The sequence below is a fragment of the Mustela nivalis genome, assembly GCF_964662115.1.
Source record: "Mustela nivalis genome assembly, chromosome: 2".
In the NCBI taxonomy this organism is placed as follows: Eukaryota; Metazoa; Chordata; class Mammalia; order Carnivora; family Mustelidae; genus Mustela; species Mustela nivalis.
The window spans coordinates 170,280,340-170,294,424 of record NC_139021.1 but is presented as its reverse complement, the minus strand read 5'-3'; the positions used below and the strand labels follow the sequence as shown (position 1 = coordinate 170,294,424).

General features: G+C 42.0%; 1 protein-coding gene and 1 long non-coding RNA gene across 51 annotated transcripts in view; one reads left to right on the top strand and one right to left on the bottom strand.

Annotated features, from left to right (window-relative positions):
• The window catches only part of TCF7L2 (transcription factor 7 like 2), a gene marked incomplete at its 5' end in the record, with an annotated part of 195,373 nt that overhangs the window by 47,638 nt on the left and 133,650 nt on the right, over positions 1 to 14,085 (bottom strand). The gene's annotated exons all lie outside the window — the stretch shown is intronic.
• The window catches only part of LOC309860013, a 5,825-nt gene continuing 982 nt past the window's right edge, over positions 9,243 to 14,085 (top strand). The window contains exons 1-3 of the long non-coding RNA XR_014309093.1: positions 9,243 to 9,297; positions 10,160 to 10,263; positions 13,699 to 13,891. This is a non-coding gene — a long non-coding RNA (uncharacterized lncRNA). The remainder of the gene's footprint in view (positions 9,298 to 10,159; positions 10,264 to 13,698; positions 13,892 to 14,085) is intronic.

The window sequence follows — 14,085 nt, the reverse complement described above, 5'->3', positions numbered from 1 at the left end:
CAATCTTATTAACTTCCGCACTGGTTCACACATGACATTTTCTTCAATTTTCTTGCTGACATCAAAAACATCAATTAGCAGCCCGAAAATAGGAAGGAACGAATGACAGCGCCTGATAACGTCGACTATTTGAAGCCAAGGGTAAATCTATTCTCCAGTTCTGAATGCGTTCATTACAATTGCATTTTCAAAGAAGACCTCCAAATAGCAAAGAGAATTAAATTTATCATCTAGAAATGCCTAGAAATTGTTTTTTTAATCCTATGTCTATCTCTCAATCCCAGAGCGTAATACAAAGTATCGCAATTGAGTTTTATGATAACATGTCCCAACTTTAATAGAAAGTTTATAAAATATGCAGCCTGGACCACACTTATTATCAAATAGCAACTACAAGGCTTGGGGAAAAAAATTCCCCCAACAGATTGCAGCCTTGCCTTGTAGGGTCCATCCATTTTCCTGGGCTGTCACTGTTTGCCAGGCAAATGTGTAGATGAACACACATGAACAACACAAACACACACACCCCAGACAACCAACTGGTTGGAAAGTTTTTTTAAAAGAAAGAGAAAAGGTAAATGAGGTCTACTGTTCAAAACACGAAAGCTTTAAAGCAACCAACACTCTACGTCCCTAGTAAATTACAATCGTCTTACTACCCACATACCCCCCTCCTCTCTAAGAAACGAGTTTTCAAATAAAATCTCCATGGCCCCAACACTGACCACCCCAAGACATCTGTAAGCCTTGTCCAGACAGTCCAAGCCTGGGACAAAACAATTACTCATCTGCCTGACGCGCCCCACCTAATTATCACCCATTCCACTCTTATTGACTTTTTTCCCTCCAAAATCAAATAAATAAATAATAAAAATGTCAAGTGTCCTCCCTTGCACAGAAAAATTGAAACGCCCGCGAATAAATCCTATAACCCATCTGCTGGGCTGAGCCCAGAGAATCTGGAAACAGTCGGAGATGGACGGAGAAGACACAGCACCAAAAACTTGGTTTTTACAGTCTCAAAAGGAAAGCGGTTATTTATTTTATTACTTATTCATGGGGGCAGAGGGGTGCGGTGCGAGCAGGCACGCGGCGTGGCCGCTGGGCGAGGCACCGGTATCACATCTCCCAGGGAGGGAGGGGACACGGCTCCCGAGCCTGCCCTAGACACCACCTCGGACTTCAGGCGAAACAGAAAGAGCAGCCACCCCCCCAGTAAACAGATCGCATTCCTGCGGCCCATTGATTTTTTGATCTTTTGACATTTTTTAGTTGCTTCCATTCCCTTCCTTGTCTTTTCTTCAATGTCACAAAAGACAAAAATGTCTAAACAATTGAGGGCAGGGATATCTATTAGCTGTCAGTCTGCTGTTTTCCCGGCATTGACTAAGCGCGCACCACACAGAATGCCGAGAGCTGGTAAGATGACAAATTATATCATTTTTTTTCCCTTAAATAAGGATAATCATATTCCAGTACCTTGGCTTCTCCTAGCCAACCAAAACATGCTGGGAAAAAGGGGAAAGAAATCTCATTGTATCCTGTTCTGCAATTTCTATTATGTGAGCTACTATATTTGTTGAGAAAGGGAAAAGAGAGAGAGAAGAAAATCCCTTCAAGAGAAGGTACTAACGTATTTCAGGTTGTAGCATCTGAGAAGCAAAGCAGATCTTCCTGATTATTTTCCCCTAAGAACTGGTTCCACAGAGCAAGTAGTACATTAATAAAAGAAACAATTTGTTATACTTAAGGATGAAAGACTGCGAAAGAATGAACTGATGTCCCCTAAGTTATTTGTTTCCCCCTGAAGACAAGCAAAGCCATTCTTTCAAAGCAGTTAAATTGAAGATTTGAAGTATGGCCAACCTCAACTTTTCTCAAACCTAAAATCTGAAACTTATCATTCCTATAAATAATGCCCTGACAGGAATGCTTTAAAAATTATTTCAAATGGGTTCTCCCTGCCTGTGATTTGACTGCAATGAACATGTTGTACATGTTCTATGATTTCAAAGTTAAAATTCAAAACACACTGGTGCCGCACTTTCCTTCAAAACCAATAATCAACGATTTATGGACAAGAAGGCTAAAATGGATCAACTTTGCGCTTACATTTGAGAAGACTAATGATTTTCTTTAAAGGAAGCGTGCATTAGGATTATAGCTTCCAACATATATTTTTGCACGTAATAAAAATATTAAAATGTTTGTGTCAAAAATCAATTTTTGAAATAGAAACCTATTTTATCACAAGGAAATGAATTTTAACCCTTTTCAAAAAGGGTCCAAATTCATAGGATGCACTTTTTAAAAAAGAACTTCCAGTTTAGAGTAGCTATCTTGTGATTTTATAAACAATTATTTCAGAAATAAGCAAAGGAATCTCCCGATTTAATCTGTACTTTTATTTCTATTTTGTTTCTACGGACTCCTACTTGACATTAAACATGCAGTGTTTATTTTTCTATTTTCAGCCTTTGACAGAGACAAAATATTTTAAGATACTAGTGTATGCTTGTACTTTTACAATTGAAGGGAAAATAGTAATTAGGTGTAATGTTTAGATTCCAAGTGATTAAAAAAAAAAACTAATTCAAATTCAGGAGGAACAAAGCCCTATTATACTTTTAAGAACTGTATGAAATCTCCCCAATAACATTTCAAGTGTTCAATTTATGGTTTTAAGATGTAGATTCAAACCAGCAAATACAAGAGCAGATTTATAAACTCAAAAAGGGGAAGGGGGGAACATGGAAAATTAAATTTTTCATTAAACTATCAAGATAACATGTTTGTAAACATAACCAATCCAATCTCTGCTCTCATGATAAACTAATTTCTGCACTGATGTCAGCTACATACACCAAGATTTTCTTAGTAGAGCATACCATAGTAAAAGAGATTCGTTCAAATATTTTAGTAAAACAGGACCAAACTTCCCTAAATCATTCCATAATTATAAAAGACGGGTATCGCTAAGGATCTCTTTCTCTCTCTCTCTCTCTCTGTGTGTATGTGTGTGTGTGTGTGATGTTATTAAGGTTTTATTTAGATTTATGAAATAGAGTATGACATTAAAGCAAATCATTTAAGGGGATAAGGTGGGGGGAATCACAAGAGGCAAGTGCACGCGCGGGCACACACACACACACACACACACACAAACTGACCACAGGTTGCGGACGGGATGGTCGGTAGTTGTGGTTTTTAAAACCACGCGCTGTCCTTGAAACGGAGGCCGCACACAGCTCCATTAGATACAGATCCAGTGCTCTTGATCTATTATTTACAAAGAAAAACCCTTCACTGCTTAAGTGCCCCCTTCTACTTCAGCCTTCCATTTCAACAGCATCAAACAACTTATGGGGGGGGGCACACACACAAGATACAACTTGTGTTCATCACAACGCCCATGCAAGTCAAAATTCCACTTGGATGGGGGGAAAAAATTTAGAATAACCTGAACACAGGGTGTTGGCTAAATGACAAACAAACGAGAGGTTTGCTCTGAAAAAACGGATTGTCATTTTCCAACGGGCTATGCGACGTCTTATGATCAGTGTCTAAGAAAAATTTCCACTGGAAAAGAATGGGAGAATTTTTCAGGAAAACCATTCTTACCTCAAGGATGTGAAAAGAGTGTTTTCAAAACGTATATTTGGTATGGGATTCCTTAATTATCCAGTCTGCTCTTTGAGTCAAACTGCATTCGATCTAATTAGTACGCTTAGATCTCACCTCCATGCTGAACTTTAAACTCTCTGAAGCCAATTAAAAACTATTTAAATGAATATTAAAAGGATTCCTGTGATCATCTCTGACATGAGAGAAAACATGCTTTTCAGCAAAAAATGGGTTTACACAGCATGCCTACATTTCACAAAATATTTGAATGGAGTCTTGCATTTAATCTGTCTATTACCCTTCCTCCCGCTACCATCCGATGCTCTTCCTTGGATGTTTTATCATCCTTCTTCAGCCATATCCGCCGCCAATACAGTTTTAACTGCAATTAGAACTGTTTTATTATTCAGTGCTCTTCAATTTTCAAGAACTTATTAAGATTTACTAGATGGGACCCACTTCCCACTTTCATTTTGATGCACTATTGAATTGAGCACATCTTGGCTATGGACCAGTAAAAGTTGGATTGGGGGGGAAAAATTCCTTAGCAATTTCCAGTTTGATGAGGCAAAGCATACTAACACTGCAGTCAACATTAAGTTAAATGCACTCTCTCTCCCTTTCTGGCCAGGCCTTGAAATAGCTTTTTGAGAATTAATAAATTATTCTGTTTGCTTATGAAATTAAATGCTCCCATGCAAAGCCGTTACAATTAACACCACTAAACGTGTTAGGTTATTCTAAAGAAATCCTCGCAGTATAATTATATCAATGAGTCATTTAACTCACATATATTAATTCAATTTATCTTCATTTTGCACCGTGTGGACTGATGGATTGTCATCATTAGAAATGACAAAGCTCCACACTGGAAGAAAACACAGACCTGCTAACGCTATGACTTCTCGCAAGACCACACATCATTGCCTCCGCTAAGGGTGCCCACAAGTTACCAAGGGATGGATTCCCTGCTAAGGACCAGAAAGTCAGGGCTTCTGATCAGGATGTGAAAGAGTATCAACTGCAATTCCTAGGACATGCAAAGCAGCCAATTAAAATAACAACAACAAACACCTCCCATACACAAATCTCAATGATACCATGTCCTATGAATATGAATCATACTCCATTTTTGGTATTAGAGGAAAACTCTCTAAAGTACTCCTTGGGAAAATGCTATACAACAAATACCATTTCCCCCAACCATGCGACCTATTGATAACATTCCTGATTAAAAAAAGAATGAATGAATGAATGAATGAATGAATGAAAGATGCCAAAGCAAACATATTAACTAAGAGAATTCAGCTGGGGATACTGTCAATAAAGAAGATGTTACCAGCCAAAGCAATTCCGGGACTGCTCATCAGGATTTCCTTCTGAAAACTCATAGGATTAGAGAGGTCATGATTAAAATTTTAAAAACTATTGAGACCATATTTGACCTGTAACAGCTGATGATCAAGCTAAATCCACTCTGATGGCCATCCCAGGGTTTGAAAGGTGGAATCATGGTGGGAAATTCGAGGCTATGTGGCTAGCTTTACATATGATTCTAAAAAGGCTGAGTTTTAGATTTAACGTCTTAAAATATCTGACTCAATTATTTAGTTCCTTCTTCCTCTTAAAAAGAGATCCTCAGCCCAAGTGAAGTAGAAATCCTTGGGTTTAAGACGCCCGTAATGGCATCATTCATCTCTAGCTTCTCTAATTTGGACAATAGGGAACAAAGGAAATTAGTTTTAGTTTCCTTAAACGCTGGTAGGAAAGAAGAGAAACCACAAAACTCTCTGCGACTAGAAGTGTGTGCAAGGACTAACAAGAATGAAGGGTCACAAGTTCTAAAGGGGGCATAGCTCCTTTCTCCAGGCAAAGTTGCCAGCCAGACAGAGCCTCCCTGAAGAGAAAGCATCTACCCAGCCACTGCTTCCAGCCCAGGTCAGCCCTCCTTAGAAGGGGGGATGCCCTGTTCCCTCTGATTCAGCTTTTCACAGCCATGACCAGTTAATCAAGTACTGGGAGGTGGGGGGCAAAACTAAACAAGTACATCAGGCTTTCATGAATTACAAGTTGTGGATCTGGTCGAAATTAAAATATTTCAAAATAATGCACTTAATGGGGATTTTTGCACTTCTGTGCTAGAAAAGGACAGGCTGGTTATGTTTCCTCCCCTGAACTACAGAGACAGATACAGACGCTGTCAGGGTTTCACTGGCCTGACAAGGCAGACCTGGATGGCCAACACTTGGGGCTGGTTTCCCATTATAGAACCAAAAGACTCCTGTCACCCATATGGCCCCTAATTGAGTACTACTGCAGCAATATGACAAAAATAAGGGACTCTGCTTTACAGAGAACTGTGACTCTCCGCTAGAACCCAGAGTTGAAATTAAGAAATGGATGGGAAGGGGAAGAAATCATTTTCTCAATAGCAATGACACACAGAAGCTTACCAGAAAAGCATAATAAAGGAAAGAGACTTTAAAAAAAAAAAAAAAAGAAGGATCAAAATTTATGGATACCTTCCTTTATCACCTCATATGCTTAAAATACATATTGCTCACCTCTGCATAAAGACAACCTTCTACCAAAACATTAGAGGGAAGAGGAAGGGGAAAGGACAGGACAGCATGATCCTCTGAAATCCCTGGGTTTTCTTTAACAAATAAATGATGTTTTCGTGGACTCTAAACCTTTGCTTTCACAGCAAGTTTAGCAACAGTGACAGGGAAAGTCACCCAAACCCTGTAAGTGGATTGAAACTCTACTAAGTAAGCACAGTACAGGGGCGTTTTTGAGAAGATAGGTGCACGACACACTCAAGCTTCATGCAGGTGTCACAGGTAATTACAGGGCTAAGGGGAGGAAATATTAAAGGAAATCAAGTCCTTCAGAGCCCTTCAAATCACTTATTGGATGCTGATCGTTTCACCCCTGGCCCCATACGGGTGCTGGATGCCAAGAAGAAAGGGGTGTGTGTGTGTGTATGTGTACATACCTGGGCCCTTACAGGGACAAGATAGATTTTATAGACAAGACAGCCTCTACCTCTTTACTAAGCAACTTGTAAACACACCCAGAGGCTAACATACAATGGGCACAGCCAGCAAATAATAAAGTAAAATTAAATTATGTCATGCCTGCACCACAGTTCCGCCCATGGGCTGTCTCCTGAAGCGCGGAGCCAATGTTCCTGCCGCGGTGCAGAGACCAGTGCGGCAGAGCTGGAAGTGGGAGCTTGCTCCCTCCGCATTCGCACAGATGGAAAGCATGTTGCAATCCCTGCCTAAAGCAGACTGTGAAACTTGTTTCAAATGCAACCACGCATCTTAGTACAGTCAGGACAGCGGTGGTCCCCGCCCCCCCCCCCCGCCCCAATCATCTTGTTTTTGTCTAGCACCTTTCTTCAAGGAAGTTTAGGCAGGACTATTGCTCATAATCAAATAAAGTCCTACATGACAACAGCCTCATTTTACAGACAGAAAAACACACTCGACGGATTTAGAATTTACTCAATATTGGTGGGTTAGTAACTTTAGGGAGGAGAAATTATTGCTGCAATTGTCATGAACATAGTAGAAATCTTCCCAACCTTCTTCCTATTCACACTGCTTTGGGGTCTATTTCATGTTCTAAGCACTAGGGATAGATCAGTGAACTACACTCACAAAAGTCCTTGCCTTCAGGGAGCTTGTAATTGAGAGGGCGATGATTATTTACAACCATCCAACAGCTAACAGATACACTCCTGGGTTACCTTGACAGTAACCTCAAACAGAAACCAGTTCTGTATAACTACCCAGGCCAATGTTCAACTCCAATAACTCTGTCTCCTGAAAAATACAATTGAAAAGCTTGCTTTATATGCCAGAGAAGAAGCAAAAGTTTTTAATCACCCCCTTTTTTGTAGTTTTAAAAGAATCCCAAATACTAAATTATGCTGTCAAATCATCTCAAGATGAACAGCTATTTGCACCAGAGGTCAGAGAACATCACAGACTTGGGTAACATGGTGTTAACAATCAGACGCTGTGTTTTTCACACCATCCATAACTCGAGCTGTTGGCTATTTTGTTTGACCCATACAGTTGGCCAAATTAGTCTATGCTTGGGACAAAACATCACTGGCGCTCAGGGAGTGATCATGAATACCAATTAATACTAATTCGGATTTCTTCTCTTTGACCCAAATAGCATGCATCGGTCTTGCTGGTATTACCGAACCTAATTCCAGGGCTACATAAACTACAACTGCTCCAACGACTAGCATGGGCTCTTAACATTTTTAGCTGCTTTTCCAACTATAAATTAGATAAAATATATGGACGTTGAGCTCAAGCATCAGCAATTAGAATCTACTTCATCCTTCTCTGTAATTTTGGGGCAGCCAAGCTTTGAAAAGAGAAGGGCTTCCTTTACTAAAAATGTGTGTAGTCCAAGTTTACCGCCATGTCTTAAGTACAAATACGCAGAACAAATTAAGCACCAGGTAGACACTCAAGAAATGCTTGTTGCATGAATAGATACATAAAAACATTACTACTGAATACTTAAGAGGAAAATTTTTTCTTAAAAAACAAAACAAAACAAAAAACAAAAAACACCTCCCACAGATTTCAAACACATGTTGGGATCATAAATTCTTTAAATACAGTTTCTAAAACTGATTTTTTTTACAGCTGTCGGACTGTGATGGTCAGATGAAAAAGGTATCTGAAGCCCATGAAACAACCAAAAGTTCATTTTTACCTAAAAAGATACATTTTTCTAAAAATACATACTTTACTCAGACATCATAAAAACGGATTCCTCTAAAAGTGTTTCTTAAATTCAGGGGAAGAAGCCCACAGTTACAATGCTTGTTTTAAAACGAGAAGACTAATGTTTTCAACATTTTCTAAACCTGTCTCTTCAGCGGCTTCAACAAGTGTATTTTCAAAGTGTAAGCACAGCAAAGCTAATTTGTATTTAATTTATTATAATCGTCAAGCAAGAGTCACTTTTTGAAAGATCTATAAAATAGTATACATTCTGATGTAAGCCGCTATTTAATTAGAATATCAAAATTATCAAAGGGATAGGTAAAAAACAGCAAAACCAACTACACATCTATTATGTTTCAAAAGACAGACAGTGGATACATGGCATCTAAGCCTCTAGTTTACCGGAGCTGCCTGGGGGCTTCACTTTATACCCCCAGACCGCTGTATGCCCCCCCACCCCCACCCCCAAGATGCCTAACTTGTTCTCCAGCCTTTCCTATGCATCTCCTTTAAATCGGGCAACACTCACTCCTTGATGTTGATACCAGTCTCTATTTTTATAGACGGCAAAACTCAGGCTCCCGGGGGAATAAAATAATCTCCCCTGGATGTGTCAGTAAGTGGCAGAGTCTGAATCTGCACTCAGGTCTGCTCGCTCTTCCCAGACGCCAGGACTAGATCCCCCTGAAATCAATTCCAGAGGCTGGAAGGAAAAAAGCCGGCGGGGCAATTCTAGAGCAAGAAGTACACTCCTGCCTCTCTGGTCAATACAGCAGGTAAGGTGGCGTGCGTGGCGTGCGTGGCGTGCGTGGCGTAGCGTGGCGTGCGCATGCGTGCCTGTGCGCGTAAAATGATGGCGTCAGTAGGGATTGCGGTGGTTCCTTTTTCTAAGCGAGAGGACGGTTGGCAGGTATGTTGGCACAATTAGTACAGATAAATCCTCAAACAGCCTATCTGCTTTCTGATTTTTAAATAAACAAAGGGTGAACGCTGTAATTAGGATCAGAAGTGCTTCTGAAAGACCAGATGGCAAAAGGGAAGTTACACAAAAAAGTCACTGGCAGGGAACTGGGAGAGTTTGTTATTCCTAAGGTGAAAGAAGTGACTTTTAACTGGATGCCTGGAGGAAAACAGCCACCTCCCTGCAGAAATGATAGCTAGGCCTAGGGCAGCCAGCGTTCTGCGAGAGTGGAGGAAGCGAAGGCCGGTATTTAGACGTACTCAGGGGGCACCCCGTCCATACTGCAGGGGGCTCTGCCGCGCTTCCTGCGTAGGCCGACCTCGCGCAGCTCTATGGTTGGGGTTTCTTGTGGATAACGCAGACCTAGAAAAGCAGTCAGTGTGGAGACCACACGGATGCCTGGAGGTCCCCAGAGTCGTCCTCCTTTTCTTATTACTCAGGAACAATGGCATCTCTGTGGCCTCAGTGGCTTCGGTGCGAACCTCTCCCCCCCACAATGGTCCCATTCAATCCCCCACCAAGAGTGATTGCCCCAAGTTTAACGGCCTGTGTTAGAAGAGCACCGGACACAAAGGAGGTGTTTCCAGGTTCAGTGAACACTTTACTTCCATTCATCAGAGAAGGAACAAAAGCAAATCCCCACTTTACCTCAGGGAGGACGGAGGCTGGGCTCTGTCATCTCTACCAAAACGCAAACCTTTTTTTTGGGGGGGGGGGGGGCGCGTTGGGGACCACATTGTGTTTCAGGATCATGCAAAGAAGGTTCCTGATTATTTCTACCTTCAACGCCAATACATTTGCATAAAAATAGGATTCTTTTGTCTCCTAAGAAGAACCAAGAGGAAGCTGAGCCAAGAGCCTCAAAGGGGGACCCAGGAAGGCAAAGGGAGAAAGAGGTTCCCAAAGACCAACAAGGTCAGTAGATGGACCTTCAATTACAGTTTGGAATCATTATTGGGAAAATAGCCTACCTCCTCCTCTGCTTTAAATCTTTATTAGGATTTATTGCTATTTTTATTAAGGAACCCAATGTTTACTTTGTAAAATTGTTTTAATTACTAAGTACTCCTGCTAGCAGCACTTAAGCAGGATAGGCTACTTTAAGAAACAGCCTTTCACATAAACCGAAAGTGTTATTTCCTTAATTGCAAGTGATATATCTTGATCTTGACCACAGATTTCTATAGCAATCTTGGGTATCAGTCAAGAGACCTGATTTTACTAGTTGGTTATAAGGCTCAACTTTTTGGGGGGGTGTGGGGGGGTGGTCTGTAGAGTTTATACTAAGTACTAAGACTCGAAATAGCACTAGTTATACCTCCCTCTCAGAGAGACACCCACCCACCCCTTTACTCAGCCAAGTTGGATTAGTCATACTAAACATAGCCCATTCCCAACCAACTCCTCAAGCTTTGGCAGGCCTAGTCCGGCTGACATTCCCGGCCCAGTTTAACATTACATAATGAGAGCTTCACTCCCATCATGGGCTGCAAGTCAAAACAAACTTGCTGAACTTGGAGGCAGGGCACCAGTTTGTCTCCCAGTAACAGGACAGGAGACTTAAAAGGGGCAGAACACAATTCCAAGCAAAAACTTAAAAATCACCAGTGAACTCTTGAATCTGTTCTTATTGGTCAACTCAGTCATACTTGCTTTCAGTTCAAGTACTAGAGATCCCCAACCTAGACACTTAGCAAGTTTTATCACATAGTGTTGGTGTCAGACTTGTTTTCAATGAATCATTTTCACATATTTCTATGTTTGAGTTTTTAACAAAAACCCAGAAAGCAATACTGTAAAAGGATTCCAAAATACCAATCCTCTGGGAAAGAAGGTGGTGGGATTATATAGGAGGATAAAATTCCCTGCCAAAGGCTAGTTGTTTCTCCAGCATTCCCAACACAAATGAATGGTAAGATCTGATTTTTCTGGGTATTGCTGAAGGACAGTATCCATTGCTGGAAATGTTTCCAATACTTGCTGTGTGTGAATTCCAGCTCACCTCTTCCTAGTTAATTGCCAACAGGTGATTACATCAGTTCACGGTCATCACCATCATAAGCCTCCTGATCAACATTATGTCAACACCCAGGGTATCCCAGAAAATGAGGATCTCTCAAGTGGAAAATAAGTAAATTCATACTGAACACTCATAACTTCACACAATAATCTAGAAAGAGCTTAAAATTAATGGCATTCAATAGGAATGGTTCACAAAGTCAAACTCCACCTTGAGTAAGAGGTGGCAGAAGGGGGGCGGGGGGCGCCAAGAGGTCTAGACAAAGCCTGGATTCTATCGTGATCTGAATACATATGACCTGGCAGCCATCCCCCTGCTCCAGGCCTCAGTCTCCCCAGGTTTACAGAAAGGACTGTACAGGACAGGTAGGTTTGATTACCAGTCACCTCTCATAACCCGAAGATTTTAAAACTGATTCTCCCAACCTGCCCACCCTGACCACAGTGAACAGATTAGATTACTCTGGTTGTGGTTAAATGCTCCAGGAATTACTTGTGGCAATACGTTAGGGCACTCAGGTCCATTTCTCTGACCTAACTTATTTCTTGCACCAAAAGCCCAGACCGTTGTGCACAATAATGTTACCAAGAGCTGCTACTACCCATAAGGTAATAATTTATTACTATCTCTTGACCCACAAGACAGTCCCAGTCTATCTCCCTAGGTAACCTTTATTTTATTTTATTTTATTTTTAGTCCCGGAGACCACATATTTTCTTAATAAATCAGGAACCAAATTAAAAACATTGATCCCCAGAGCACTGAGGGCTGTTTGTGCTATTCTAAATAGCTCCAGCTTATGGTGCATTTAAAATTCCTTTGCTTTGCTTCCTTTGCTTTCCCCTCCTTCTAAACTGTAAGAGGCTCAGACTCTGGTCTGTCTGGAGCCCACAGAAGTTGTGCCCCACAGACAGAGATGTAGAGTAGATCTTTGTGGTCGGAAGGGAGGCAGAACAAAACTAGATGTTGAATGAGCAAGAATAAAAATGTGATGAGAAATCCCACTAGGTGGGCAGAGTGGAGGAGGAGAGGGGAGAGAGAAGGTGGAACCAGAAGGATCCTGGTCACCAGGCAGAGTGAGGATGAAGAAGCAGAGAAATGGGTCTGGCAGCATGTAGACTCTGGTCAGAACCACAGGCCTGGTAACTCCCCAAACTCCGAAGGCAGGCTTGTCCACAAAACACCCACTTGAACACGGCTTTCTTTGGCAGTCTCACTACCCAGATCGTTCACACCAAGGTGGAAGAATGCAACAACTGAGGGAGTTTTTATTTCCCAGGGGCTCTGGGGGCAACTTCTGATGATGCCTCAACAAGGAGCAGACCTCAGGGTGGACTCTGTCCCTCTTGTGCCTACATTTATCCTCAGCACCAAAACAGCACGTGCTTCAGAAGCATTCAGTCACATCAGGCTTCATGGGCCTGGCATGTCCTAAGAGCTGGTACACTTGTTATGTTATTCTAAGAGCCTGCAAGACCTGCTTCTACGGCTTTTTCGTAGTTGGTATGCAGAAGCAGGAGATGCCTGTCTTACGGAGTCAAGTGAATGGCCTTTGGGACAGCTCGGTCAGAAGTCTGATGTGGAATAAGTGGGGTCTGAATATAGGGGTCTCACTTGCAACCCTGCGTCACTCCACAACTTCTAGTCTCCCTCTAATCCTCATCTGCCAAGCTAAAGAGATGGTATGGTCTTGTCTACCTGAGAACCTGGCCTGGGAACCAGGTCCTCCCCCAGACAGAAGAGTAGAATCAGCATTCCTGGAGGGTCATTCAGTATTGCAAAAGCTCCAGGCAGGTCGTCAGACATCGTAAACAACCAGGAGCAGAGCTCAATAATGCAGAGACATTCACGATGAAGTTGAAAGGGGAGCTTACTGTGTATTTTTTAGGCTGTTCATAAGTCGGTTAAGATACTGTACTCTTTGTCCTACAACTGCAGGTACTATACACAATATGGTGTGGTGCCACCAAAAAAATTACTCTGAATGTGTTGCCCTAAAAGGGATCAAGAAGAGGCTGGGAGCTGGTAGCATTAGGGATAGAATCTCACTTCTAAGACTTTTCCCCCAGTACTTCTCTATGCCCCCTCCCTGGTGTCCAGATGACATCTATTAAATTCAGGCACTGCTCCACAAAGGATCTTGGCCTCTGGCTAGGAGAAGAATAGCATCAAAAAAATTGCTTGCCAACAACCCATAAATTTAAACAAGTCAGGATGGCAAGAGGAGGTTGCCTGGGAATCATCATAGAAGAGAAGTCAAAAGCAATGTGGTTTAAAATGGGACACACAGACAGATACCCCTCCAGCAGGATGTTCCTTCTTTCACAAAGGCAAATCCTTAGGGCTTCCACAAGGATTAGGAAATCATCTCTTCACCCATGTGACTGCTTACAGTCTTGAAACGCCAGGAAGGTTTTGGTGGAGATGGGAGGAGTAAAGGACCTCCAGTGGACAGGACAGCGCATCTGACTTGACTGAAGGCATCCACCCAGACTGTAGCCCATCCTCAATCTCAGGAACGGGGTGAGTGAGGGGAACAACATACGTGCAAGGGCACGGATGTCATTCCCACACAAGTGGGGGCACAACTTGCATAATTAGAGCCCAGTCCTAGGGAACCCAGAGTCCTGGCTCCACTGATTCATTCCTCCCAACCTGGGAAGGGGTCTGTCTTACTCCAGCCTCAAGGGTGAGGTCCCATACAGTGGAAACTGTTG